Source organism: Dipteris shenzhenensis, chromosome 12, assembly GCF_047967505.1.
Source record: "Dipteris shenzhenensis isolate YYH24624 ecotype China chromosome 12, Dip_SZ_1.0, whole genome shotgun sequence".
Classification (NCBI taxonomy): Eukaryota; Viridiplantae; Streptophyta; class Polypodiopsida; order Gleicheniales; family Dipteridaceae; genus Dipteris; species Dipteris shenzhenensis.
In genome coordinates this window covers 29,227,240-29,254,672 of record NC_141607.1, presented here as the reverse complement: position 1 = coordinate 29,254,672, position 27,433 = coordinate 29,227,240, and the positions used below count along the sequence as shown (strand labels likewise).

Sequence of the window (27,433 nt, the reverse complement as noted above, 5' to 3'; positions counted from 1 at the left end):
AGAGGTGTTGAAAACCATAACCTTGGTCTTGCCAAGGTTTACGGTCAACCCCCTGTCCTGGCAAAACCTGTGGAGTGCCTCAATATGTGCCTGGAGGCCCTGAGCAGTAGAGGAAATGAGAACCGCATCGTCCGCATACAGGAGGATAGGAATGGAGGATCCTGAGAGAGTAGAGCCCACACCACCTGTCATCTGTACAAACATCTCTAGCTCATCAATATATAATCCAAAGAGACTGGGAGAGAGCGGGCAGCCCTGCTTCACCCCAATCGTGCTGCATACCTCCTCTGAGAGCCCCTCACGTGTCCGAGCCCGACCAGTGACCTTCTCATACAAAGCCATGATAGCCCACTGTATCTCTCCACTAAAGCCCATCTGGCGAATCCTCTGAAACAATCTGAATCGCGGAACTGTGTCAAATGCCTTCCTGAAGTCCACGAAGCAACAATAAAGCCGTTGCCTTCGTGACTTCGCCTCCTCCACCAGTGCCCTAAGTGTGAGGATGTGGTCAAGTGTCGAATGATCCCTACGAAATCCAGCCTGCCCTCTGGCTCTGAGTTCTGTCGTCTCGGCATGGTCATTTATACGGCTTTCCAAAACTGATGCAAAGATCTTGGCCATAACGTGGCCGATCATGATGGTCCTGTAATTCGACGGCTCCAGCCTCATAGAGCTCAGGCACACGCCATACCAGAGGACAGAGACCAGGAGGAGCACGAGGACGGCAGAGCCCACAGAGGACACATGCCTCCACCATGTGGATGTACATATGAGATGGTTTGTAGACGCCGCAGGATCTTGTTACCTAGGGGACGTACTCGCCGCTTCATCTCCAGACGATCCAGGATGATGGCAGCATTTCGGAGGAGACTCACCCATGGAGATCTCGCCCCACCAGCCGCTCACCTCACCTTTGCCCAGATTTGTACTCTCATAGCAGGAGGCAGAGTCGATGGACAGGATTTCCAGTATTATTTTGGTTCTCAGACTCCGTGACACCTGGACTTGTATCTTTGCATTGGCATATTGTGCTCATCCCCCCCATTTTGCACCCGGGGGCGGTTTCCTTGCATCTAGTTTACTCTGTATTTAGGCTCAGATTTGACATTATGTACTTTCACTTGCATTATATTGCGTAGCACTTAGATGATATTCGACGATGCCTCTTCTTTGGGGCACGTTGATTTTGTGCTATCTTGTATGCAGAGTTCTTGATGTCCCATGGGCCCATTTTGGCCTCTAGTGGACAATAATACACTTTCTTTCTTTCTTTCTTTCCCTTGCCCTCAGCCCCTCCCTCTCCCTCAGCCCCTCCCTCCCTTCTCCTCCTCCCCTTCAGCCTGCCCCCTTCCAGCCCTCTCCCTCTCCTCCCCCTCTCAGCCTGCTCCTCCGCCCCCTCCCTGCCTGCTCCCCCGCCCCCTCCCTGCCTGCTCCCCCGCCCCCTCTCTGCCTCTCAGCCCATCCCCTCCTCTCCCTCTCCTCCCCTTTCCCTTCACCCCCCGCTCCCTCTCCTCCCCCTCTCAGCCTGCTCCTCCACCCCCTCCCTGCCTGCTTCTCCGCCTCCCCCCTGCCTCTCAGCCCGCCCCTTCCTCTCCCTCTCCTCTCCCTCAGCCTGCACCGCCCCCTCCCTGCCCCTCCCTGCTCCTCCCTCTCCTTCCTCTCCCTCTCCTCTCCCTATCAGCCCGCCCCCTCCTTGCCCCTCAGCCCGCCCCCTTCCTGCCTCTCCTTCCTCTCCCTAGCCTGCCCCCTCCCTCCCTCTCAGCCTGCCCCCTCCCCTTCAGCCTCTCAGCCTCTCCCCTTTACCCCTCCCCTCCTCGCCCCTTCCCCCCGCTCCCTCCTCACCTCCTTTCCCTGTTTTCTACCCCCCTATCTCCCGCAGCTTTTTTTTTTTTTTTTTTTTCCATGAAAAAGACTTCTATTAAGTAAGAACAAAAACCCGCGAGAGCAAGCTCAAAGCGGAATACATCATGAAATCATGAGGATAATAAAAAACCCCTCAAAGTGAGGTGGAAAGAAACCAAGGCTGAGGCTGAAAGTGCCATCTCAACCCTGTAGTAGATTAAGAGAAGAAAGGAGAATCCTTCCATTCCCTGAAGAAAGAAGCCCTCCTAGCTGAGGCTGCACGGGAGTCCCCCTGCATACCCGTCCATACGGCCATCAGAGTGTGTACGATGTCTGTCCAGATACTAGCCAATGTGTGCGAGGGATGAACCTGAGTACCCTCCATAGCCTCTGTGCATCTGGATCTCCAGATATGCCAGGCTGCTATGCTCGCTATAATCTCCCAAGAAGTATCCACAGAGGCATGTACAGCTGTAAAAGGACGGTGTGGAACCACATCCAACGAGCAGAACTCAACCCGATGACATCGAACCGAAATGGCCCGAGAGGAGTCAAGTCCCTCATAGAAAACCCGAGGTCCTGTAAGAGAAAGCCAAGCCACCGAGCCCCAAGTCATAAATAGTGGGGAATGGGCAAAGTGACTGAAGATCCTGGCTATCCCCATCCAAATCAATCTCGCCTGTCTGCAATCCCATAAGCAATGCTGAATAGACTCCGAAGCAAAAAGGCAACGAGGGCAAGTAGGGTCTGCTCCGAATCTGGACCTCCAAAGGTTCACTGCAATCCCTCCATGAATAGAAAGCCAAAAGAAGATAGTGATCTTTCTATTCTTGTGGGATTTCCAGAGCCTCCTCCAGAAGTACCTCTGCTGATCCGCAGTAATACCAAAAGTCTCCCAATGAGGAACTCTGGAGGGTCTCCAGCCTCTACTACTGAGCTGAAATCTCCTGGCATTACTGACCGTGTAACGAAAGAAGGGGATGGTCTTCTCTCGATGCCCCGCATCAATCCACTCCCACTCTCCGGGGTCCCACTGTAAATACCTGATGAGAACTCCTCCATAGAGCCAAAGTCTCCAAGACCCGGTGGAGAGTAACTGGGGGTCAGGGTCTAAGAACCACTCTGAATCTGATCCCTGCATCAAAAGGCCTACGACCCTGATAGGCTGAAAAGCAGACTCAAGCAATATATCATTTGTAGATCTGAGCAATCTGCCACCATCCTGGACACTGAAAACCAAAGCATCCTCCTGTGCATCTCGGAAGGCTAAGACCTGAAGTGGAACCCCGCCTCTCGAGAAAGTACCTGCCCAAGTGGAGGTAGTGAGAGGCATATCATCTGTGTCTATCCAAGCCTCTGGAAGGGCTGTCTCAATCTGCAAGATCCTCCCTGTACTCCCTCTGAGATGTCCTGTCAACCTTGACTTGGTTTCCTCTGGAAGCCTACGGAAGGCTTTCCAAGATCCCAAAGAAGAAGCAGGTCCCCTCTCCCACCTGGCCCACTGCATGTAGAGTGAGGCACCCAATGGTCTGCCACGATCATCTAAAATACTGTCGTTCCACATGATGGGCTGCCTATCAATCTCTTCCCGGGAGGAAGGAGGAATCCTCCGAAGAGAGCTTCTGAAACTAGCCCAAGCTTTCAGAATGGCAACCATGAGAGGGGATGAAGGTGATCTGAGGTGTGCTGAGGTGAAGATCCATCTAACACTGCTCATCCAGTCTCCTCCTGAGGAAGGTGTGCACCTCTGTATGCTGCTGATAAGAAAGTCCTTCCACGGTTCCTGTCCTGGCATAAGTCCTCGCACCACTATCTTGCAAAGTAAGGCTCTGCACTGTAAATCTGGATCAATAATATTGAGACCCCCATCCTGTGTAGGGAGGATAAGGGTCTCCCAAGCCACTCTGGCTAAGGCATCTGCTGTGCCATCAAGCCCACTCCAGAGAAAGTTCCTGATCGGTCTTCTGAGCTGAATGATGCAGTCCCTAGAACGGCACCAAGATGAACAAATAAACCAGGCCGTGGCCAAGAGGACCTGGTTGACCACCACAACTCTAGAGGCAAGATCCAGCTTGGCTGAGCTCCAAAAGAGAAGCTTCCTTCTGATGCTCTCCAACACGGGAGCAAACTGCTGCGTGGTAGAAATACCCAAGCCGACCTGGCAGCCCAAATACCTGATAGGCACACCCCTCTGAACCCAAGTGAACCCTATGTCAAGTCCCCAAACTGGAGTGTCCTCATCACTGATCCAAAAGCCGTTGGATTTATGCCAATTTATCTGCGCCCCTGCCGCCAAGCAAAATAAATCCAATGCTGTCCTGAAAGAAGTCAATGTCTATGGAGAGGCATCCAAATAAATCGCTGTGTCATCAGCCAACTCACTGTCAAGCAGCTCCTCTTCTCTTCTGATAGGAAGTCTCAGCCCAAAGATGTCAGCTTGAGATCTAATAATATAGATGCTCATAGCTTCAGCCACGAATAAAAAAAGGAAAGGAGCAAGGGGGCATCCCTGACGGACTGATCTCGAAATCTGAAATCTCTCACCCCTTACCCCACCAATAAGTACCTGGCTATGGGCTGATCTGTACAAAGAGGAAACACCTCTGATCCAAACATCAGTGAATCCAAAGCGTAGAAGGGTGCCCTCCAAAAAACTCCAATCTACTCTGTCATAAGCTTTTTCAAGTATGTCCTGAAAGCAACTTGCCTGACTTGGCACAATCTCTATAATCCAGCTTGTGCTCTTGAATAACTAATATATCAATGGGACCCCCAGTAACACCTGGATGAAGCTGATCCCGGATCAGCTGTCTACGGCGGCGATGTGGGACGCCACCTAGGCCCTGTATGTTCCGACCTAGTGGCGAAAACAAACCCCTCAACAGGGGAAGACCTCCTGCTCGAGGAAGGAGGCTTCAAATTGTCAGAGTCAGCCTCCTCACCTCGATTGGTGATGGATACTCCGTCAGCTTTTTTTTGGAGCGGAAGGAGGCTTCAAATTGTCAGAGTCGGCCTTCTCACCTCGATTGGTGATGGATACTCCGTCAGCCAATCCTACTCCACCTCCACCGGCCGCGAAAACTATTACCTTTTCTAAAGACGAGCTGCAGCAGCTCAAGAAGGATGTAGAGATTGAATGCTCTACCACGTTGCTAGCACGCATCTTCGGGTCTCACCCCTCCAGATCCCAAGCCCGAGACTGGATGCTTGCGGCTCTCCCCCTAGACCTCACTCCACGATTGTTAGATGTTCGTCTTATGGGACGAGGTTTTTTCCAGGTTATTTTTGACACTCCAGAGGCTGCGAGCACTGTGCTCAAGGCTGAGTTTTTACACTTGGGACACAGGAAAATCTTCTTTGAAGCCTTTCACATTGGTTTCGACCCAGTGGAGGCAGATAAGGAAATCTTTTCGCTCTTCATCAGATTCCCCAGGCTTCCCCAGGTTTACCATCGACTTCTTTCTGTTATTGGGGAGCTTTTTGGCGCAGTTGCTGAGATCCCACCCCTCCCTGGGTTGCCATTGACTGCAGCAGAGGCAACCAAGGCTGATGGGGTACCTAGAGTTAGGGTCCTCTGTAAGGATCCTAACCTCAAGATGGATCATGTTATGATCCAATGCCCGGATGGTTCCTTTTTTCGCCAGAGAGTAGAGATTTCAGGTAGACAGGACCAGTGCAGGATATGCAGGACCATTGGACACTTTGCCAGGGATTGCCCCAGGAAGAAGAAAAGGCCCAAGAAGCCCTCTAGTACAGCTACCGCCCCATGGCCTCGACAGGGGGGACAGCGGGGTGGTATAGGTCTAGCACTTGATCCTCGGCCTCGACAGAGGGGTGGTACAGGTCCAGCACTTGCTCCTCGACCTTCGCATGGCGGTCCTCCTCAGGATGGTGGTGGTACAGGTCCAACACCTGCTCCTCGGCCTCGACAGGGGGGTGGTACAGGTCCATCACCTGCTCCTCGACCCCCACCTACCTCAGGGGCACGCGACGCTCTCCAGTGGGTTCCGGCACGTAAGTAGATTCCTCCTTCAGTTCACGAGGGTACATTAGTGGACTCTGCTTCACCTCAAGCTGTCCCTCCAGTCTCACCTCGCATAGTCCGAGACACTAAAGCTTCGACCTCCTCCCCGATTGCAGCTTCTTCCCTAGATCCAGCGGTGCCAGACGCTCTTCTTGAGGCAGTAGAGGTCTCCGCGGCTGGGCAGACACAGGATAGAGGGCAGTCCTCACTTCCTCCCTTGGATAGGGGGAAGGGGATGGTTTACACTATTGATTCTCTTTCCTCGGAAGGGATCCTTTGCACTTCGGTGTCTGGCTTGCTTCACATGAACTCTTTTTCAGCCCTGGCAGATGGTTCAGATTTCCCAAAGGAGGAGTTTGTGCCCGCTACTTTTAGGGAGCCATAGATTGGGTTTCCTGTTGACAGGGCTTCTTCTTCAGGTGGCAGGGTTCTTTCCCCTGTTGATTTTCCGCCACTTGGTTCCATTCCTCCCTCCTCGAGCAGGAGGTCTTCCTCTGTTCAGAGCTTTGTTTCCGCCACTAGGTCGGGTAAGGTGTTCCACTCTACATCCTCCCGTCGATGAGGATTATTAGTTGGAACATACAGGGCCTAGGTGGCGTCCCACATCGCCGCCGTAGACAGCTGATCCGGGATCAGCTTCATCCAGGTGTTACTGGAGGTTCCATTGATATCTTGTTTATTCAAGAGCACAAACTGGATTCTAGAGATTGTGCCAAGTCAAGCAAGTTGCTTTCTGGCCATACTTTTTGGTCGCCTGCCTTGGGCACCAGGGGGGGCACTTCTATTTCAGTTTCGCAGTCGGTTCTCCCCTTAGTTGTTGGACACGGAGTGATTATTCCCTCTAGAGCTCAGTGGATTATTCTTTTGATTGGAGGGCGTAAGGTTGGTTTCTTTAACCTGTATGCCTCCAACATTAGAGGGGAACGTGTCCTTATGTGGAACACTTTGCTCTCCTGGGCCCCCATTGTGGATTCATGGGTGATTGGAGGTGACTTTAACATGGTCGAGTTACCGTGTCAGACAAAAAAGGGGGTACAGAAGGCGGACTTCACTCTATAGAGAGAGCAGCTTCGGATGCCTTCCTTTTTCACTTCTGTGGCAGAGATACTTGGTGGGATGATGCCTTTCTTATTCAGCCACAGTCTCTCCTATTGTCTTGGTCGAACAGAAGGCAACAGATGCCTATTCATGCACGCATTGACAGATTCTATGTAGATGACTGGGCACTAGACAGAGGTGGATCGGTATGCATTGCTGCTGGGGTTTCCACTTTAGACCACTTTACTGTTGTGCTGGCTATCTCAGAGTCTCACTTCAGAGGCCGGTCTGCCAGCATCAGGATTGCAGATGCCTTTTACACAAAGGAGGACCTTACAGTCCTACAGATATGTGTTTCTCATGTCCAGGGTGGGCAGCCATATCCATCACATGTAGCCGCTGCCGTCTCTGGTATTAGCGACTTCTACCGCTCAGTTGCTTATACCAGGAGACGAGATATTCTTAGACGCGAGATTGGTGTTCACTAGCAGTTGGCAGCTTTGCAGAGGGAAGAGCAGAAACGGCCTTCAGATGCTTGGATTCAAGAGTGCCTTGCTGCAGCAAGGGCTCATGAGCAGTTATTGCTTGATCAGAGAGCAGAGTATGCCTTTCATGCACGGGAGTCCTTCTGGATTCAGATGGGTTGTAGAGTCAATAAACACTTTTTCTCTACTCTTGGCCCTAGACATAGTAGAGAGAGTGTATCCCAGCTTATTGACTCACATGGGGTTTTACAGACAGAGCCTGATGATGTCTTAACGCATAGCTTCAGATTTCTATGCCACCCTTCTTACTGCTGATCCTGAGACACATGATAGAGAGGATGCTAGACAGGCTATTTGGCAGAGCATCCTTGTGTTGATGAATCCGGCTATGCATGTTCTACTCGATGCTCCTTTCACCAACACAGAGTTCAGGACTGCACTTTCAGCCCTTGCCAAGGGCAAGTGCCCAGGTTCGGATGGCCTCACCCCGTCTTTTTTCATTGCATTTTGGGATATGATTGGAGACTATATTACTTCAGCCCTGCAGGCCATTTGGGACTCTGGCGAGATGTCTAGGTCGCTTACAGAGGGTCTCATCCACCTTATCCCAAAAGGAGGTTGCAGAAATTTAGTGTCCCAGTGGAGGCCTATCACACTTCTGGGGACTTGTTACAAGATTCTGGCCAAGGCTATCAGCCTCTGATTGCATCCCCTTCTCCCTGTTCTTATTCATGACACTCAGACGGGATTTGTGCATGGCAAAATCATTTTTAATAACATTTTCTCTTTCTGGGAAGCTTCAGAGTGGGCCATGCAGAGTGGCCAGAATCTTGCCATTCTACTTTTGGATTTTGAGAAAGCTTATGACAGAGTAGATTGGGGTTTTTTGGAGGGCACCCTTCTACGCTTTGGCTTTACTGATGCTTGGATCAGAGGTGTTTCCTCTTTGTACAGATCAGCCCACAGCCAGGTACTTATTAGTGGGGTAAGGGGTGAGAGATTTCAGATTTCGAGATCAGTCCGTCAGGGATGCCCCCTTGCTCCTTTCCTTTTTTTGTTCGTGGCTGAAGCTATGAGTATCTATGTTAGATCTCAAGATGACATCTTTGGGCTGAGACTTCCCATCAGAAGGGAAGAGGAGCTACTTGACAGTGAGTTGGCAAAAGAAACAGCAGTTTACTTGGATGCCACTCCACAGACGCTCACTTCTTTCAGGACAGCATTGGATTTATTTTGCTTGGCGGCAGGGGCGCAGATAAATTGGCATAAATCCAATGGCTTTTGGATCAGTGATATAAGGACACTCCAGTTTGGGGGCTTGACATAGGATTCACTTGGGTTCAGAGGGGTGAGCCTATCAGGTATTTGGGCTGCCAGGTCAGCTTGGATATTTCTACCACGCAGCAGTTTGCTCCCGTTTTGAAGAGCATCAGAAGGAAGCTTCTTTTTTGGAGCTCAGCCAAGCTGGATCTTGCCTCTAGAGTTGTGGTGGTCAACCAGGTCCTCTTGGCCACGGCCTGGTTTGTTTGTTCATGCTGGTGCCGTTCTAGGGACTGCATCATTCAGCTCAGAAGACCGATCAGAAACTTTCTCTGGAGTGGTGGGCTTGATGGCACAGCAGATGCCTTAGCCAGGGTGGCTTGGGAGACCCTCATCCTCCCTACACAGGAAGGGGGTCTCAATATTATTGATCCAGATTTACAGTGCAGAGCTTTAGTTTGCAAGATGGTGGTGCGAGGACTTATGCCAGGGCAGGAACCGTGGAAGGACTTTCTTATCAGTAGCATACAGAGGTGCACACCTTCTTCAGGAGAAGACTGGATGAGCAGTGTTAGGTGGATCTTCACCACAACACACCTCAGATCACCTTCGTCCCCTCTCATGGTTGCCATTCTGAAAGCTTGAGCCAGTTTCAGAAGCACTCTTCAGAGGATTCCTCCTTCCTCTCGGGAAGAGATTGATAGGCAACCCATCATGTGGAACGACTGTATTTTAGATGATCATGGCAGGCCACTGGGTGCCTCACTCTACATGCAGTGGTCCAGGTGGGAGAGGGGACCTGCATCATCTATGGGGTCTTGGAAAGCTTTCCGCAGGCTTCCAGAGGAGACCAAATCAAGGTTGACAGGACATCTCAGAGGGAGTGCAGGGAGGATCTCGCAGATTGAGGCAGCCCTTCCAGAGGTTTGGGTAGACACAGATGATATGCCACTCACTTCCTCCACTTGGGCAGGTACTTTTACGAGAGGCGGTGTTCCGCTTCAGGTTTTGGCCTTCGAGATGCACAGGAGGATGCTTTAGTTTTTAGTGTCCAGGATGGTGGCAGATTGCTCAGGTACACAGAGGACATCTTGCTTGAGTCTGCTTTTCAGCGTATCAAGGTTGTAGGTCTTTTGGTGCAGGTATCAGATTCAGAGTGGTTCCTAGACCCAAACCCTCGGCTACTCTCCACCGGGTCTTGGAGGCTCTGTCTCTATGGGGGAGTTCCCATCAGGTATTTGCAGTGGGACCCCGGAGAGTGGGAGTGGATTGACGCAGGGCATTGAGAGAAGAGCATCCCCTTCTTTCGTTACACGGTCAGTAATGCCAGGAGATATCAGCTCAGTAGTAGAGGTTGGAGACCTTCCAGAGTTCCTCATTGGGAGACATTTCATATCACTGCGGATCTGCAAAGGTGCTTCTGGAGGAGACTCTGGAAATCCCACAGGAATAGAAAGATCACTATCTTCTTTTGGCTTTCTATCCATGGTGGGATTGCGGTGAACCTTTGGAGGTCCAGGTTCGGAGCCGACCCTACTTGCCCTCGATGCCTTTCTGCTTCGGAGACTATTCAGCATTGCTTATGGGATTGCAGACAGGTGAGGATGATTTGGATGGGGGTAGCTAGGATTTTCAGTCACTTTGCCCACTCCCCATTTTTTATGACATGGGGCTCAGTGGCTTGGCTTTCTCTTACAGGACCTCAGGTTTTCGATGAGAGATTTGACTCCTCTCGGGCCATTTCGGTTCGACGTCATCGGACTAAGTCCTGTTCGTTGGATGTGGTACCACACCTTCCTTTTAGAGCTGTACATGCCTCTGTGGATACTTCTTGGGAGATTCTATCGAGCATAGCATCCTGGCATATCTGGAGAGCCAGATGCCTAGAGGCTTTGGAGGGTACTTAAGTTCATCCCTCGCACACATTGGCTAGTATCTGGACAGACTATCTGGACAGACACCATACATACTTTGATGGCCGTATGGACGGGTATGCAGGGAGACTCCCGTGCAGCCTCAGCTAGGAGGGCTTCCTTCTTCAGGGAATGGAAGGATTCTCCTTTCTTCTCTGAGACTACTACAGGGTTGAGGTGGCACTTTCAGCCTCAGCCTTGGTTGTTTTCCACCTCACTCTGAGGGGGTTTTTTATTTATCCTTATGATTTCATGATGTATTCCGCTTTGAGCTTGCTCTCGCGGGTTTTTTCTCTTACTTAATAGAAGTCTCTTTTTTGGAAAAAAAAAAAAGAACATGCCCCAAGAGACTATGTTGTACTTAGGATTTAGTATTGACATGCTACATTTTTGCAGTTTTGTTGGTGTGGATGCTCGTTTTAGTAGCTCCACCACCACAGCTCGTTTATACCAGGTTTTTCACAGTTTCATAGACCCATCGGTCTTCCGAAGACTTTAATAAACTTTCTTTCTTTCTTTTCTTTCTCACTTATATAGATGTAGGGTGCCTTAGGTGTCTCAAGCGTAAGACTCCCCTTAGTTACCAAAGGTACTATGTGTCCTTACTGTCCCAAGGTTAGGACACATCACCATAGGTTAACCTGACCTCCATAACACTAGCCTAGTTACTCCATGCGTGGGCATAACATTCTCCCTCCTTAAACAGAAAATGACTCAGATAGATTTTGGGAATCGACGTCAAAGAGTATCAACACTTTCCGAAGTGCTATCCTCATCCGAACGATCTTTCCACCTAACCTTCAGCTCTGGCATAGACTTGTTTTAAAGCTGTTGTTTCCTATAATCCAGGAGACATTCCAATTCATGGGGTACGTAAGTGGATAGATCTTCCAACCTTACGAGTTCATCCTTGGAGATGAGGTTATCTCCAGCACCCAAACCCTGCTGACATGAAAGACTTGATGTACCCGAACTCCGTATGAGGTAATTACAACTTGTAAGCTGCATAATTGATCTTTTAAAGGATAAAAAATGGGCCACAATAGTGATGAGATACCATAGGTCTAGTGCGCATTACCTAAGAATATTTGGGATTTCCAAGTAAACCTATTGATTGCTGAGAAAACTCAAGGTATCCGCTTCTTATTAACATAAAGATGCGCTCTATCTTCATCACTTCTTATGCTTTCCCTTGCTAATTGCAACATATCTTGTTGCTATTGCAACCAATTAGTAGTAGAGCTCACCTTAACATTTTGTAAACCAACTACCCAAGGGGGTCCAGGCTGGTATCCATACATCAGCATGAATGGATATTGTAAGCAAATTCTCACAAAGGAAGGTAATCTTCACAATTAGACTGCCTTAGGGGGACATAAGCTCGCAGCATGACTTCAAAGTCTGATTAACCCGGTCAATCTGTCCATCCGATTCTACAGGATCAGCTGAACGCATGCTGAGCTGAGTATCCAATTTCTTGGATACAACTCGCAAGAAATGCCCCAGAAACTTAGCATCTCTATCAGCCCTTTTTTGCTAGTAAGCCATAAAGACTAAACAACTTCTCAACAAAGAAGTGAGCAAGGTGGATTGCTGTAATAGTCTCTCTCATAGGTATGAATCTCTTTTTTTTTTTGGGCAAAGAAAGGAACCTTCTATTAATGCTTGAAAGACTTCATACAAAACAGGAGCCTCGAAGCTGCTGAGTATCGAAAAATTGGAAAAAAGGCTGAAAGAAGAAGAAACCAGCCTGTTCCAGAGAAACCCAACTCACTGCCTAGGGGATCTCTGGTACAGAGGCTAACAGCCAGGTGGGGGGACTATACAACTAGCGAATCCCTCGCGGAGTGAATATGTAAAAAACTTGTGTAGGCCAAGCCTTGTAGAAACGAGCGCACCTCGCGACAGTCGCCCTAGAGCTTGGGGTCCCACGCTCCTAGATGGAGCGGAGGGTATAGATGTCCTGCCAGATGGCGACCAGGGTAGCTGAGGGTGGAACTGGTTGCTCACCCATCACGAGACTGCAACGAGCAACCCAAATGTTCCACACCGTGATACTGGATACTACCTCCCATACGTTGTTCTTTGGAGGAGAATGAGGAACGAGGCTATTAGGAGGGACTGCCTCATGCAGCTTTATCCTTTGAATGCTCTGACCCTGTATCCGGTAAGTTGGTGAGACCTTGTCAATCTGGAATTTGTGTCCTCCCTCAGTCAACCAGGCCACCATCCTCCATGTGTAGTCCCTCTGAAGGCTTTGCAGATGGTGTGTGGATAAAATGTAAATATGTATATCACTTGTTGCATGTTGATGAGTTGGTGCATAGCCATGTACATAGCTAGTTGGTGGTGGAAATGAGCTATGGACACTTTCATAAAAGAATCTACACTGATGTAAATATTTTTCTTGAGATGGTAGAAACTTCTACAGGAACTTCTGGGAGATGATGAAAAGCAGTGTGGGTGCATTAGACATTCTAGAGCAAGGGTGTCCAGTGTGTGGTCAAGTGAAATGTCTTTGGGGTCATGTAAAGTCAAGTCATGAAGGGTTTTTTTATATTTTCCTGAGTCAACACGGTCTTGCATGTTACGGGAATTTGATATGTTTTGGTGCCCATGTCAAGGGGCTTTTCATGTGGGTTTATGGGGGTGCATGCAAGCTTTAATGTGCATGCTAATGAGTGTGGGAATTGTGTGACTAAAAGGTCCAAAATGTGCCTTGGGGGTAATTTGCATTTTTTAATGGAGAGTGGTAAATTCCACGTGATGGCGTGGCTGGAAAAATTGGAAAGTGAGCATGGGCATGCAAGGTGTCTACGTGAATCTGGATTGGAGGCTTCTGGATTGCGAAGGAGGTGATGGTGACTGTGGGAGGATCGGGCATCGCCAGAAAAAAGAGCGGGGTGGCAGTGGGTGAAAAAGATCCGGAATGGGGGGAGGCGACGCTACTACAGGAGCCAAAGGACCTTGGATGACGAAGGAGAGCTGGGTGAGCGCAACCGTGAGTTGGAGGAGGAGTTTGTGGGCACACAGGAGATCATCACGAAAAGGAAGAGGAGCTGCATGGTTCTGAGAGAGGCCGAGAAGATACGTGAACTAGTAGAGGCCTTGGCTGGGGGGATTATGAGGGGAAGGGAGGTTGACCGCTGCTGATATGCAGCATTCTCTTGGAGGTGTTACGTGATAAGGGAAGGTTGATGGAAGCTCAGGGGAAGAGGCTTGTGTAGGAAAAGGAACCGACGGGGATCATGGTTGCAGGTCTGGAGCTTCTTGTGGACGAGCTGGAGGCACATGTTGACAGCAACTAAGAGTGGCAGAGGGCCGTGAGCTCGCAGAAGGGGCAGAGGTCGAAGAGCTTGAGAAGGGGCTGAAGTATGTGGGGGGAGAGCGGCTAGGAGTGGGAGTTTCGGATCCGGCTGGAGAGGTCGGCTGTTGGCTTGGAGAGAGCTTTGGAATTTCGATGGTGGCTAGGAGCGCAGCTAGCTGTATCAAATCTAATGCTCATTGTTGATCATGGGGAGAGGCCTTGCTTGTGACGAAAAAACTATGGACGACAGAATGGAGAAAGAAGCTTGATGCTTCGATAGAGGAGGCCCGCAATGCATCAGAGAAGGCTATGGCAATGTGCGAACAAATTAGTAAGTGAGCACAATCTTGAGAAGATGCTCTCAAGGCAGAGTTATTGTAAATCAATGCAATGAAGGAAAAAGAACTCAGAGATATGCATGCAAAGATGAAACAAGCTTATAGTTGGTAATCTACTGTGAAGTTTATTTGTCACACAAGTAGAACGTGGATAGTAGTTGGCTATGCTCTTGGAAGGGGTGGTACCTCTACTGTGGGAGGTCATGAGGATTGCCATCGGTTAGTCAAAAGTGAAGGAGCGCAGCTGATTTCAAATAGTAGCCTTCCTGCTTGTATCAAGGAATCGTGGTGATCACAAGGGCAGTAGAATCTAGTAGTTGCAGTCATTTCCCATCCAGAGAGTCTTTCAAGCTAAAAGGACTGAAAAGACTGATGACCTTGGTGTAACTAGGAAGATGTTTCTGGTGTTCGAAAGTCACAGAGGAGCGGTGGATTCTTATTCTACAAATAACAGATGAGATAGTTGCAGGATTGGAATTTCCCAGGATCCAATGGCCGAGAGATCTGTTTTATGAGATAGATATGATACCAGAGTATGAATTTTTCTGAGATTAGAGTGTAGATATTATATCAGAGTCATTTGAGTGTGGGTCTGGTTCTGTAGATATTTTTGTGGAGGGAGATAGGTTGATACCAGTAGAGGATGTTACTGGAGGAAATGAAAAAACAAAAAAATGTATTTTTGTTTAGAGGTAGAGTCACAGTATGATATAGTGTGGTTCAGCTGGAACTTTCAGTTCGAAGAAATCCTAAACTTTAAAGCACAAGGTGTGTGGCACCTACTGTTGTATGTAAATGATGAAGAGTGGCAGGGTGTTGTGTTACCAGCAATGGAAGACCTCCTAGAAGAAATTCTCTGGATGTGCCTTTGTACTGATGTTGAGTTTGATGAGTGGATATAAATAAAAAACAGGAAACTGTATATTCATGTACTTGATCTTGGAATTGGGCCGGTCTGTGTAGAGCATTGAATTTGGTAATGATACACATGTAGGAATTTTATACTCAGAGTGGATCAATCTGCCATTGCCATCAGCAAGATCACTTTTGGATGATGTGTTTTGCTTGAACTTGTCTGGGATGAAGACTTACAGGTTTGTGGGGGTCTATGGTGTCTGGTGTTTGGAGTAGGGGTGAATATATGGAAGAGGTTGCAGTAGTTATAAAGGTAGTATAGTGCTCTATCTTTTTTGCAATCAACGGCTCATAATCCTAAGGGCTCCCATCCCAATCCTCGCTGTGCCACGACAGCTCCAGAGGCAGTGAGGGATCGTATCTAGAAAACTAGTAGAGCAACAATGGCAAATGCCCCTCCACCCGCATCTATCCAACCATGGGCCGATGGGAAATCCTCCGTGGGCGGCCAGCCAAAAGAAGTAGGATATCTTTCTCGGCCGCAAACTGGACCATAACCGTGTCCAAAACCTGGAATGGATCTCCTGGGGCATTCTCTGGGCCACCCAATGCCTCTCCCTTGAAGGGGTCCAAATCGAAGAGTCCATCTGAAGCCTCCTGCCAATCCCTGTGGTGTAGAAAAATAAGGCCACCTCGTCTACTTGCTCGGCAAGGCCACTTATGAAGGGCCAAAACCACTCTCCCAGATCCCATTGGACCTTCCTCAAGGGCCTACCCTCCCAAAGCCAGAGCCGCCATCTGGGATACGGGGAGGATCAATGTGCCACTCCTTCCCCAAATGTCCCACCACTCTGATCATCTGCCAATGAGTCCCATCAGATTCCCATCCATCCCTGAGTCTCTCTCAGTGAGTGCCTAAAGTAGGCCTCCGGGTCCTACCCGAAAAAATCCCGGTTGCATGCTGCCTCGCTGCATCATCATCCTCAAGGGGACCCCAATCCGAGAAAACTGACCCAACCATGTGTTGTCCATCCGACCAGGACTCAGGGATGGCTAGGTCAATCTCCCTCATCCGCTGCCCTGCCTTGCAAAGCCAGAGGCACCATCCGGGATACTAGGAGGATCAATGTGTCACTCCTTCCCCAAACGTTCCACCACTCTGATCATCTGCCAATGATTCCCATCCATCCCTGAGTCTCTCTTAGTGAGTGCCTAAAGTAGGCCTCCGAGTCCTACCCGAAAAAAACCCGGTTGCATGCTGCCTCACTGCATCATCATCCTCAAGGGGACCCTAGTCCGAGAAAACTGACCCAACCATCTGTTGTCCATCCACACGTGAAGTCCCTCCCACCAGGACTCAGGGATGGCTAGGTCAATCTCCCTCATCCGCTGCCCTGCCCCTCGCAAAGCCAGAGGCGCCGTCTGGGACACTGGGAGGATCAATGTGCCACTCCTTCCACAATCATCCCACCACTCTGATGATCTACCAATGAGTCCCATCTAGACTCCCATCCATCCCTAAGTCTCTCTTAGTGAGTGCCTAAAGTAGGCCTCCGAGTCCTACCCGAAAAAAACCCGACTGCATGTTGCATCCTCATCCTCAAGGGGACCCTAGTCCGAGAAAACTGACCCAACCATCTGCTGTCTATCCACACATGAAGTCCCTCCCACCAGGACTCAGGGATGGCTAGGTCAATCTCCCTCATCCGCTGCCCTGCCCCTCGCAAATGCGCTAAGGTGCCAAGCCTCACTTTTGCCTCCATGGGTAATCTGCTCCATCTTCCAAAGGAGCCGACAATCACTGTCCCACTGTGCCCAACCAATGTGAGTATGTTGCCTAAGCATATGCCCATCCTGATCCCTGATCTCCAGGTGCCAAATAAGGGGCTGACGCTTAAACTCCTTTCTGTAGCGGGGCTGAGCACGAATGAGGCCCCTTGCTAATCTCTGCCCGACCCTATGGAGGCTCCTCATCAAGGGGGATCCCTTCCCCGTAAGGGGGGCCTCTGAGTATAACCATCTGTGTGAATACTGCCACTGCCCCCTAGTACGTGGGGTGTTCTTAAGAAGCCCTCGTTGTAAGAGGAGGAGGTTCCAAGGCTCTGCCCTTGGTGTGAGGCCGCACACAACCAACTTGCGCAAGAGGGCTCTACTTTGCATCTCCGGATCAATGATACCCAAGCCTCCTAATGCCTGCGGCATGATCATCGTCTGACAAGCGACCTGGGCTCTAGTATTCCTCGTGCCGTCCGATCCTACCCAAAGGAAGTTCTGAACCAACCGTCAGAGCTGCCCAATGCACCCTTTTGAAAACACCAACATAAGGCGATATACCAGGCCATGGCCCGAAGGACTTGGTTTGCCATTAAGGCACAGCCCATTAGGGAGAGTTTGGCCGAGCTCCAATAGAGAAGCTTGCGCTAAACACTCTCGAGGACCGAGGCGATCTGTTGCTCCGCTGTAATATCAATGCCCACCTGGCATCCGAGGTATCTCGCTGTCTGGCCCCGCGGTATCCAGCGTAAGCCAAAGTCGCTCCCCCACTCTCGAATCTCCTGTGTCTCCTCAGAACCTATGAAGAAACCTATGGATTTTGTCTAGTTGATCCACGCACCTGAGGCCTCACAGTAGATAGCCAAGGCTCCCTTGACTCTGTCCAAGCTTGCTGTGGTGCCCTCTACATACAAGGCCATATCAGAGTCTAGCGCTCCTCCTCCTATCTGATTGTTGGGAGCCTCAACCCTGTGAGGCCCGCCACCTGTGATCTCAAGTAGTAGCCCAAAGCCTCCGCTACAAATAAGAAGAGAAAGGGAGCAAGGGGGCAGCCCTGGCGGACCAAGCGAGAGAGAGGAAAATGCCTCGCCCGTGTGTCGATCGATAAGCATCTGACTAGAACTCACCGCATAAAGCGCAAAAACTCCTCTGATCCATCTATCTGAGAAACCCAATCTCTGCATAGTACCCTCCTGGAAAGACCACTCCATTTTGTTGTAAGTCTTCTCAAAGTCCAAGAGAAGGACGGACAATGGCTATGACTCCTCCCTGGCCCAATCCATTGCCTCCTAGAACGTGAAGATGTTGTCCAAGATGTTGCACTCTTGAACGAACCCAATCTGTGTGTCGTGGATGATATCAGTGAGATGGGGCCGTAACCACAAACTCAAGACCTTGGCGAAGATCTTGTATGCAGTATCAAGCAAAGTGATCGGTCTCCATTACCGGTTTTCTAACCTATCTCTCCCGTTCGGGATCAAACAAATCCACCCCCAGCTCAGGGACTGGTTGGGGAAGGGAGCCCGCGTCGAAGATCTCCTGGCAGGCTAGGCGGAAAGGGGTGGAGATGATCTCCCATAAGTTCTAGAAGAAGGCCGGAGTCAAGCCATCCTCGTCAGGACACTTCTAGGTCGGGAGAGCCTTGAGGGCTTCTCAAAGCTCCTCATCCGTGAAAGGCTCCTCCAGACTCCTGCACAAATCCTGCGAGACTACCGTCGGAACGCAGTCCCAAACTAGCTCACGGGCCACAAGACAAGTTGAAGTCATCCTCGCCGTCTGAAAGAGATGGCTGTAAAAACCCATGGTCAGCTCTAAAATCTCATGCGGATCAGTGTGCATAATGCCCTGTAGATCTCGTAGACACTACAACTGCATGCCTGCCGATCGGGCCCCAGTGGTTTGAAAGAATTGTGCTTCGTCATGTTGTCCCCCTGCTGTACCCACCTAGCCCGGGAGCAATGATAGGAGAACTCAGCCCGCCAAATCTCCATGTCCTGAAGCTCAAGGCGCGTGCTCTTAAACCTGCCGCTAAGCCACTAGGATCCTAGGTCCTGCTTCCTGAGCCTCTTTATGGAGGCAAGGTCTCTCCGCAGTGCCCGCTCGCACTCCTGAAGAGCCCTCCTCTGTCTAAGGGCATGAGCATGCAACTCCTCACTGCACCTCTGGATCGCATCGGCCACCCACGAAGTCCACAGCCCTTGCAAGGTGCCACCTCTGCTTGCTACCGAATCTCTGCCATGACTTGCTGAATCTCCCCATCCTAAGGGAGGTCCTTTGGAATGCGGACCCCCTTTTAGGGAAGACCTCGGCAAGGCTGCTCTAAGTGGAGTACTGTTGGAGAGTGGTCTGACATCGTGGTGCGTGCCAAAATCTCGATAGAGCCCAGTCCCCGATGTAGAAGCGGTCTAGCCTCTCAAGCAGTCCATCATCTCTCCTCTGTTTGAAAGAGAAGAGGAGGTTGCTAGGTATCCTGCTGAACTCTGGCTCTCGCTACGGGTCTCTCCTCTTGCTACGGGTCTCTGCCACGAAGATGAACTTCTCCTAGGTGCTCCACTCTGCTGCTGGCATCTCAAAGAAAGAGGCACCGTCCTGCTTGTCCTCCCCAAACTCCAAGTTGTTGAGGTTTCCTCCAACAATCCAGGAGTCTACATCCGGAAGACACTCTGTCAGCCTCCCGGATGGTGGTGTCTACACGCTGGGGCATACACGTTCATGATCCCAAACCTAGACTCTCCCATCTTAACTCCCATCCAAATTGTCCATCCTGAGATAAGCTCTCCCTGATCATAAACCTCTGAAGCCACTCTTTGTGAGACCGAGATGCAGACCCCTCCGCTCCGTCCTACTGCAAGGGACCATCCTCTGGGCCTCTCCTCGGGAGGAGGTGGTGTGGCCATCTAATGTCTGATGCTAAGAACATATGCTCATGAATCAAAAGGATGTCCACTTCCCACCCTACCACTGCCCTTTGCAGCTCCTGCCGAAGGATCAGGTACTGCCGTTGACTACGAGCACTATCATGGAGCCCCAACTCACAATGGTCAAGCTCATGAGGACGAGGATGCAGAAAACAAGGCTCTCTTGTGAGTGGGTGCCTGTGCCAAAAAGACTGCCTTATGTGACTTTGCCGAGGATTTGGAGGGCGAGTAGTCCGTGTCTGTACGTCAGCGTACTAGGGTTGACACCGGCTCAATGCCGATCTTCCGTGTCCACTTCATCGTAAAGGAGATTTCCACCCTGAACAAATCTGCACACTTCTGGAGTGGTCAGTAGTATGCCTGATCAATCTTTGCCTCAAGCGGCAATCCGATAACTCCTACCGCCAAACCACAATCGGCTTCTCCTGCTTGAAGCACAGCTGAAAATTCACCTTAGCACCATGGGCGTGCCAAAGGTCCAGTCCCTGTGGCCCTATCCACTCGTCCATCATACGTGAAATCTGATATCCCAACATAGCATCAAACACCATTGGGGACCACTTCTCCAATCCTATGGAGGCAAACTCAATCTCCAAATTGGGTGTGTCTGGGAGCCCACTACGCTGATCAATCCCCCTTTCCGGGGCTGTAAGATCACAAGAGTTACCTCCAGGGGTAAGGGTAAGGGTAAGAGCCCGGAATTCCAGGGCCCCAATCTCCAAAAGTCTAGTGGTTGGGGACGCCCAAGCTGGAAATTGGGAGCTCTTGACTGGGAGGACGCGCCCCTTCCCTTTGGCTCCCCCCCCAAATGGAGAGAGGGGATGGGATACTGGGATGAGAAAGTGGAAGGGAGCACTGTCTTACCCTTGCCCGCTGGCAAGGGAGTTGAGGCAGGTCCTAGGGAGGGAAGAGAGAAGGGGGGGTTGAAGAACTCGCTAAGGAGGTAGAGGGGGGCGGAGGGGGAGGACGGGTGGTGACGATGACCATAGCAAGAGGGGCGAGAGGGGGGGGTAGCAAGAGGGGCGAGGGGGGGGGAGGAGGCGGGGGAAACTCAAGAGGAAGGGGGGGGGGAGTGGAGAGGGAGAGGGATCCGGGGGGAGAGTAGGGGCGACCACAAGCCCCCCTGCTGATTAGGCTCGTCGAGGCTCTAAATCCGCTCCTCCTCAACCACTATCAGGCTAACTTCCATAGCTTCCACCATCGCAACATCAGAGGTCCTAGGGCTCTCTGTTGATACAAGGGTGAATGCAGACGTTGGACGACCTTCGTCATGGGAGGATCACTTGATTGAAAAGTGACCCCTTTTGTTGGGGGGGGTGGGTCTCCACGTAAGGGCTCCTAGTGTTGCTCTCCGCAGGTGCCTCTCAAAATACTCTCTCTCTCTCTCTCTCTCTCTCTTTGCATCTAGCTCTCTACCTGTGGTGCTTTTGAGCCTGTTTTCTTGGTTTCGTTTTCTTTTTAACCTGGGTCCAGTCTCCTTCTGTAGGGGTCACCCAGGGGGTCTGAGACTCTTGTTTCTCCTATCTGGGGGGGTGCTGGGCCCTGGCTTGCTGACTCTGCCTGCTCTGCGGGGGTTGGGGGGGGGGGGAAGATGGGCTTTGGCCACGGGGGCAATCTCTAGCTAGGTGACCCATTTGTGGCACTAGCTTGGTAACCCAGAAATCTCCACTCGCTAGCAAAGTGTACACCCCTCAAGGGTCTCTAGGAGGATCAACTCTGGGAGAGAATCTGGGCTCTCAGCCACCAATCTGATCCTTAGGACCCCGTTGTTTGCTACCACTGATGTGGCCAAATCTGGCGGAGACTCCAACACAGTGCCAAATGCTCAACCAATGGAGGGGAGGATGGCTCTATATTCCTTTTGGAGCCCTGGGAAGCGGAGCGTAATCGAAAAACGGGGAACACGGTGTGTCGTGTTCATGTCCTCCACTGTAAAGCCATGGTACCAAGGGAAGAGGTACACCAAATGCGGGCCAAGGAGGATGGGACTCTGCTCCACAAGTGTTGAGGGGAGCTCAACTGTGTCGAGGAAGCTCAACTGTGTCGGGCAAGCTCAGCTGTGGATGAGGAAGACACCTCTTCCGTAGATGGTGACCTCCTGAATGTGATCACCCTCTAGTGCCAAGCTCACTTGGATCTACTCTCACACCTGTCTCCTTGTGGGTGTGAGGCCCACAATTTTGCCCCACAATCGCCTTGTCCTAGAGGGACTGAACTGCTTGTTAAACTTGTTGCTTGTCAGTTGGAGAAAGGACCTTAACGGTTGTGGGATTCGAGGGTGCTGCCATAGAGCCCCTCTGGCTAGACCAAGGGTCACCACCAAGATTTTCTTTCTCCGAACAAGCGCAAAAGCTTCCGCTGCAAAGAGAGAAAAGATAAAAAACCGGGTAGGAAAACGAAGAGGAGGGGCGGGATGAGGCAGAGAGATGTCGATGGAGAAGGTGGAGAGGAGGCGGGGAGGGGAGCGGAAGAAGGCATGTTGAGGGAAGGAGGGAGAAGGTGGAAAAGGGGCGGCAAGGGATGTCATTGAGGAGGGGGCGAAGAGGCGGGGGGGAGGAGGTGGAGAAAGCGGGCAGGGAGGAGGCGGAGGGGCAACAGGGAAGGGCGAGGAGGGGAGCGGCGGGAGGCGAAGGAGATGAGGAAGGTGGGGGGCGGAAGAGATGGCGGGGGGGAGGAGATGGCGACAGGAGCGGCGGAGACGGCGAGAGGAGGCCAAAGAGAAGGCCGAGGGGGTAGCACGAGGCGAAGGAGATGAGGAAGGCAGGGGGGGTGGAAGAGATGGCGGGAGGGAAGAGATGGCAACAGGAGTGGCAGAGACGGCCGGGGGAGGCCGAACAGAAGGTGGGGGTGGCGGAAGAGAAAGCGGGGGGGAGGAAGAGATGGCGGGGGAGAGGAGGTGGCAGGGGGGTGGAGATGACGGGGGAGAGAGGGCAAGGGAGAGGTGGAGGAGGCTGCGGGAAGGAGTTGATGGCGGGGGACAGCAAGATAAGCCAGGCGAGAAGCGGGGGCAGCAGCTCACGTGGGAGCTCGGTGTTGTTTTTCTTTCTCTCTCTTTCTAGACCTCGACTTACAAAGGTATGAATCTAGCTTACTTGGTGAGTTGGTCAATGATTACTCAAATTGCATCATGTGGTTGTAAGTCTACCACAAAATCCATGGAAATACTTTGCCATTGTTCTCAAGTGTTTCCAAAGGATGCAACAATCCACTTGGCCTCAAGTGCTCAGCTTTGTGGACTTGGCATTGTTGACGATTTCGAACATATAGTTCGACTTCAACTTTAAGCTTAGGCCAAAAGAAAGTTCTTTTGACTAGATTCAAAGTTCTTTGTACCCAAGGATGTCCGATGCTATCATGACATTCAAACAAGATATAATGCCTTGTATCTCCTACATTGGGTATACAGACCTTACCCTATTGGAAAAGCATACCACTACGAGTGGAGTACTCTCATAGTTTACTTCCAAGTGGGGCATTCCCAGCTTGTACTTCATCCCAGACAATTTGGAAGAATTCCTCTTCGTGATAAAGGCATGTGAGAGAATCATACAGGTTTGAATGGATCTCAGTGAAGCAAAGTTGATTCACAATATTGAATCTACTTAAGGCATCAACTACCTTATTAGTAGAAGCCTTTCGATTAACGAATCTCGAAGTCAAATTCCTGCATCAACTCCAACTAACAAGCTTTCTAGCCCCTAAGATCAAAGGTGTTGTAGAAATACTTTAGAGAAGAGTTATCCATGTAGACCAAAAAAGTGAGCCATACAAATTATGCCTCCAATTTTTCAACGCGTGGATAACAACATACATCTCTTTTTCATGTGTTGGCCACTTGAACTATGGTTCGGTTAGTTATTTTCTCTCAAAAGCTACCACTCCAATAGCTTGGAACAAAGTATTCCAACAGCATAGTCACTAGCATTGTTTCAACAACGAATGGTTTATTTGGATCGACTATCTGTAACCCTTCTCCAGTCCTTTAGACAAATCTGGAAGGGGTAATGTTATCTTACCATAATTCCTGATGTGAGTTTGAAGGAAATTCACAAATTGAAGAAAGGATTTGACTTTGGTTATCGTTCTCGAATTGGGCCACTCACATACCTTCCTGACTTTCTCATAGCCAATACGGACACCATTCATCAAAATGACATGTCCCAAGTATGTGAGTGCCTGCAAGAACTCACATTTGCTCTCTTTACTGTAGAGCTTCTCTTTTCCAAGTATGGACAACACTATCCGCAGATAGCATCCATGCCCCTCAAGAGTCTTGCTGTAAATCAAGATGTCATCGAAAAGGGCCACCACAAACTTTCCTAGATATGAACAAAATAAATTGTTCATCATCTACTGCTGAAAGGTTGTTGGTGCATTAGTAAGTCCAAATGGTAATACCAAGAACTCACAATGTCTAAATTGTGTATGAAATGTGGTCTTAAAAACATCTTTCTCAAATATCCGTATTTGATGATAGCCCGTTCTCAAATTGATCTTAGTAAAATACCTAGCTCCACAGAGCCGATCGATGAGATCGTCCATCTGAGGTAATGGATATTTGTTCCAATCGTTACTCAATCGAGACCCTTGTAGTGTACGCGTAGACGCATACCAGAGTCTTCCTTCTTCACTGGTAACCTGGTGCGCCCCAAGGTGACTTACGAGGTCTCACTTGACCCAGCTGGAGGTATTCTTGAAGTTGCTGGGCAATTTTATCCTCCTCGATCGAACTTGTCCTATAGGGCTGCCTGAATGCAGGCTGGGAGGTAGACCCATTGGCAGTTCCTTTGGAAACACGTCTAAGTAATTAGAAAGAATGTCACATTGAGCTTCAGGTGATTCCTCACTCCAAGAGCTCCGACTAATTACGCAAGCTACCTCAGTAGCCAAGGCATAAGATTCAGCGGACTGATTTACCTCATAAATATACCAAGCAGTGGAAATTCCATCCGCACACTGGTCACCCAGCATTGACTCATCAATGTGGGCAACCAAATCCATGGCTGAAATATTATTGTGAATAGAATAGCTTGCTGCAATCTTATCCTGTTTGCTGTTTTTTCAGAACAACTTATTATTAAGATTATCAGAACTGAGACATGCTTCATATATGTGTTTTGCAGAAAATGAATTTAAATTATTATCAAAACACAGTTCAGGTTTCTCTACACACTTGAAAGATTCACGGTCTTCAGATTGTAATAATTGAAGTAGAACAAAAGTATTGATCATTATACTCGTGTAAATCAAATTCAAGTTGAGAGGCAATCTTGACCATCGGTCCACAAAGATCTCCTTGAAGAGTAAACTACTTTCCATTAATTTGAAATTTTATTACATGATTTCTATAGTCAATATTTACAAAAGTGTTCTACACAAAAAACCACTCCATGCCAATCAAAAGGTCTACACAATCTAATCTTATAACATGGAACACAATCTTTTGGGTAGTCCTGAATCTCCATCTGAAGGTCTAGAACTAACTCTTTCTAAGATTCAATGGCTCCATGCATGAGATTAACGATGTAGCGATGGTTACTGGGAACCATGGGGATGTTCAGATTCTATACAAGAGAAGTCAAATAAGAGGTGAATTTGACATATCCAACCATGTGAATTTAATCATGGTACCCCAACACATCGACATTAAAATGACATTTCTCACAATTTAGATAAGAGGAAAAGACTTCAAGATGAGCAATGTGACAAGGCTTACTTGGCATACATGATTCTATGAAGTAAACAGCTGCTTTCCCTTTACCTTTTGCTCAGTTCAAAGGACAAGCGCGTGATATGTGGCCTCGTTTTGGCTTGGATTCCTCTTGTGCCAAAGTATTAGTGCAGGGTTGCTTCGCAAGAAGCCCCAACACTCCTTGTTTAAGTTAGTTTTTTTAAGCTTGGAGTTGGAGTTGCTGGCTCGACAGTTCTTTCGATTTTTCTTTTCTTTGAGGCTTGCCATTTTGCGTGGCCGATGAAGATCCAACTTCCTTGTGTCCATAGGTACTATCATAGATCTTTGCAATATGTATAGCCTCCTCAAGTGTCTTTAGCTTGTTTCTTCAGATTTCATTTTGGTAATCCTTAGGTAAATTGTTCACAAAGAACAAGCCCTAGAAAAACTTAGTGATCATGCTTTGAGTGGAATCTAGCTGTACATCCTGACCTTGCCTATGTATCTTGAGCATATGCTGCCTGTATCAGATGGGTCATGGATGAAAGCAGTCAGGCATCTCTGATTTGGGAAGGAATTGAGACTAGATAGGGATCTGAAACCATCCTTGAAGAGACAATGGTAATGACCTTCGATCTCATAGTACACAAGGCATCTGAGAGCGAAGTGCTCGTCTGACTCAATATCGTGATGATCTGATAGGGTGCAGATGCGACTGCCCTCCATGTGTCCACTCAAAATGCAAAGTCAATGTGATGAGACACGGAACTGTCCGCTGATAGATTTCCTTGATGTGTGCTATGGTGGATCAATGAAGTCCTTTGTTGAAATCCGCAAGTAGTGGTCTTTGTAATAGTTGACCTTCATAGGGAGCTCTGGGGTGCCAACTAGGTCTTGAATGTATGTAACTATAAGAGATGCTATTGGATGACCTGGTTCACCTTGTGATATATGAACAAGGCGGAGGGGGCCTTGGTGTTGTAGTGCAAGGGGGTAAATATGTCTATGTTGAGCCCCAGGCTCTCAAACCACTTGCATGTACATGCATACCAGCATCTCTGGTCACCCTCGATGTTGTGCCATGGATGGGGGGGGGGAGAGAGAGAGAGAGAGAGAGAGTCTATTAATGGCCACGGGAGACCAACGGGTCTATGGGACAACAAAAAGACTCATCTAGTACATCTGCTTAGGGAGGGCACATGGCAGCTCCCAAGGAGTGCAAGAATCAACTCCGATTGTTTAGACTGCCTGCATAATAGTCTAAAACATCACATAATCAGCCATACATCAGTTTAATACTGAGAATCTTTTGGTTTGGATCTAACCTCTTTGATAATTGCTATTCCTTCATAGTATACTGCCCATTTTCCATCTTTCCTAACAGCCTTAACCTTGGCTAATTCAGTTGCCTTGTAATTCAACTGAGCTCGTGCGAGTTCCTCAGCTATCCACACCTTGGTCCCTTTCAACTTGTAAGATTGTCGGAGAAGCTTGAGTTATAAGTCTCATGATTTAAGCGTAATGATAGCATGTCCTCTAGAATGCCAAATATTAGTTGCTCCATCATCATTATCATCAACCTTCCATTCAATATTGGGCATGGCTTCCTTCATATGTGTTTTAAGTGTCAGCAAAAGAGTCTTCATATTTGTACCATCCATCAAGGAGTCCCCCTATTCTAATCTTCAATGCACTGTCACTTCTAGCTTCATGCTCTTTGATTTCTTCTTGGATTTCAGTTTTACTTGCCTTTGTGTCGACCTCTACAATCACTTTCTTCTTCATAGTTTACACTTCATTGCAAACTAGATCTTTGACGGTAGAAACAAGTTGTGATGCAGGTGGGGAGGCATTACATTTATGTAATGCTTCTTGAATAATTTATTGTTTCCCATTGCTCTCCATGTCGTGAGCCGAGAGAGAGAGAGAGAGAGAGAGAGAGAGATTTTGCTTTCTTTATCCATGGAGGTTAGCTTTCACATTTTGATTGTATAGACTTCTTCAATGTG

At 49.3% G+C, this 27,433-nt stretch overlaps 1 protein-coding gene across 2 annotated transcripts in view; it reads left to right on the top strand.

Annotated features, from left to right (window-relative positions):
- Positions 1-27,433, top strand: part of LOC147896069 (epoxide hydrolase 1-like) — a 138,553-nt gene that overhangs the window by 46,085 nt on the left and 65,035 nt on the right. The window lies entirely within an intron of this gene.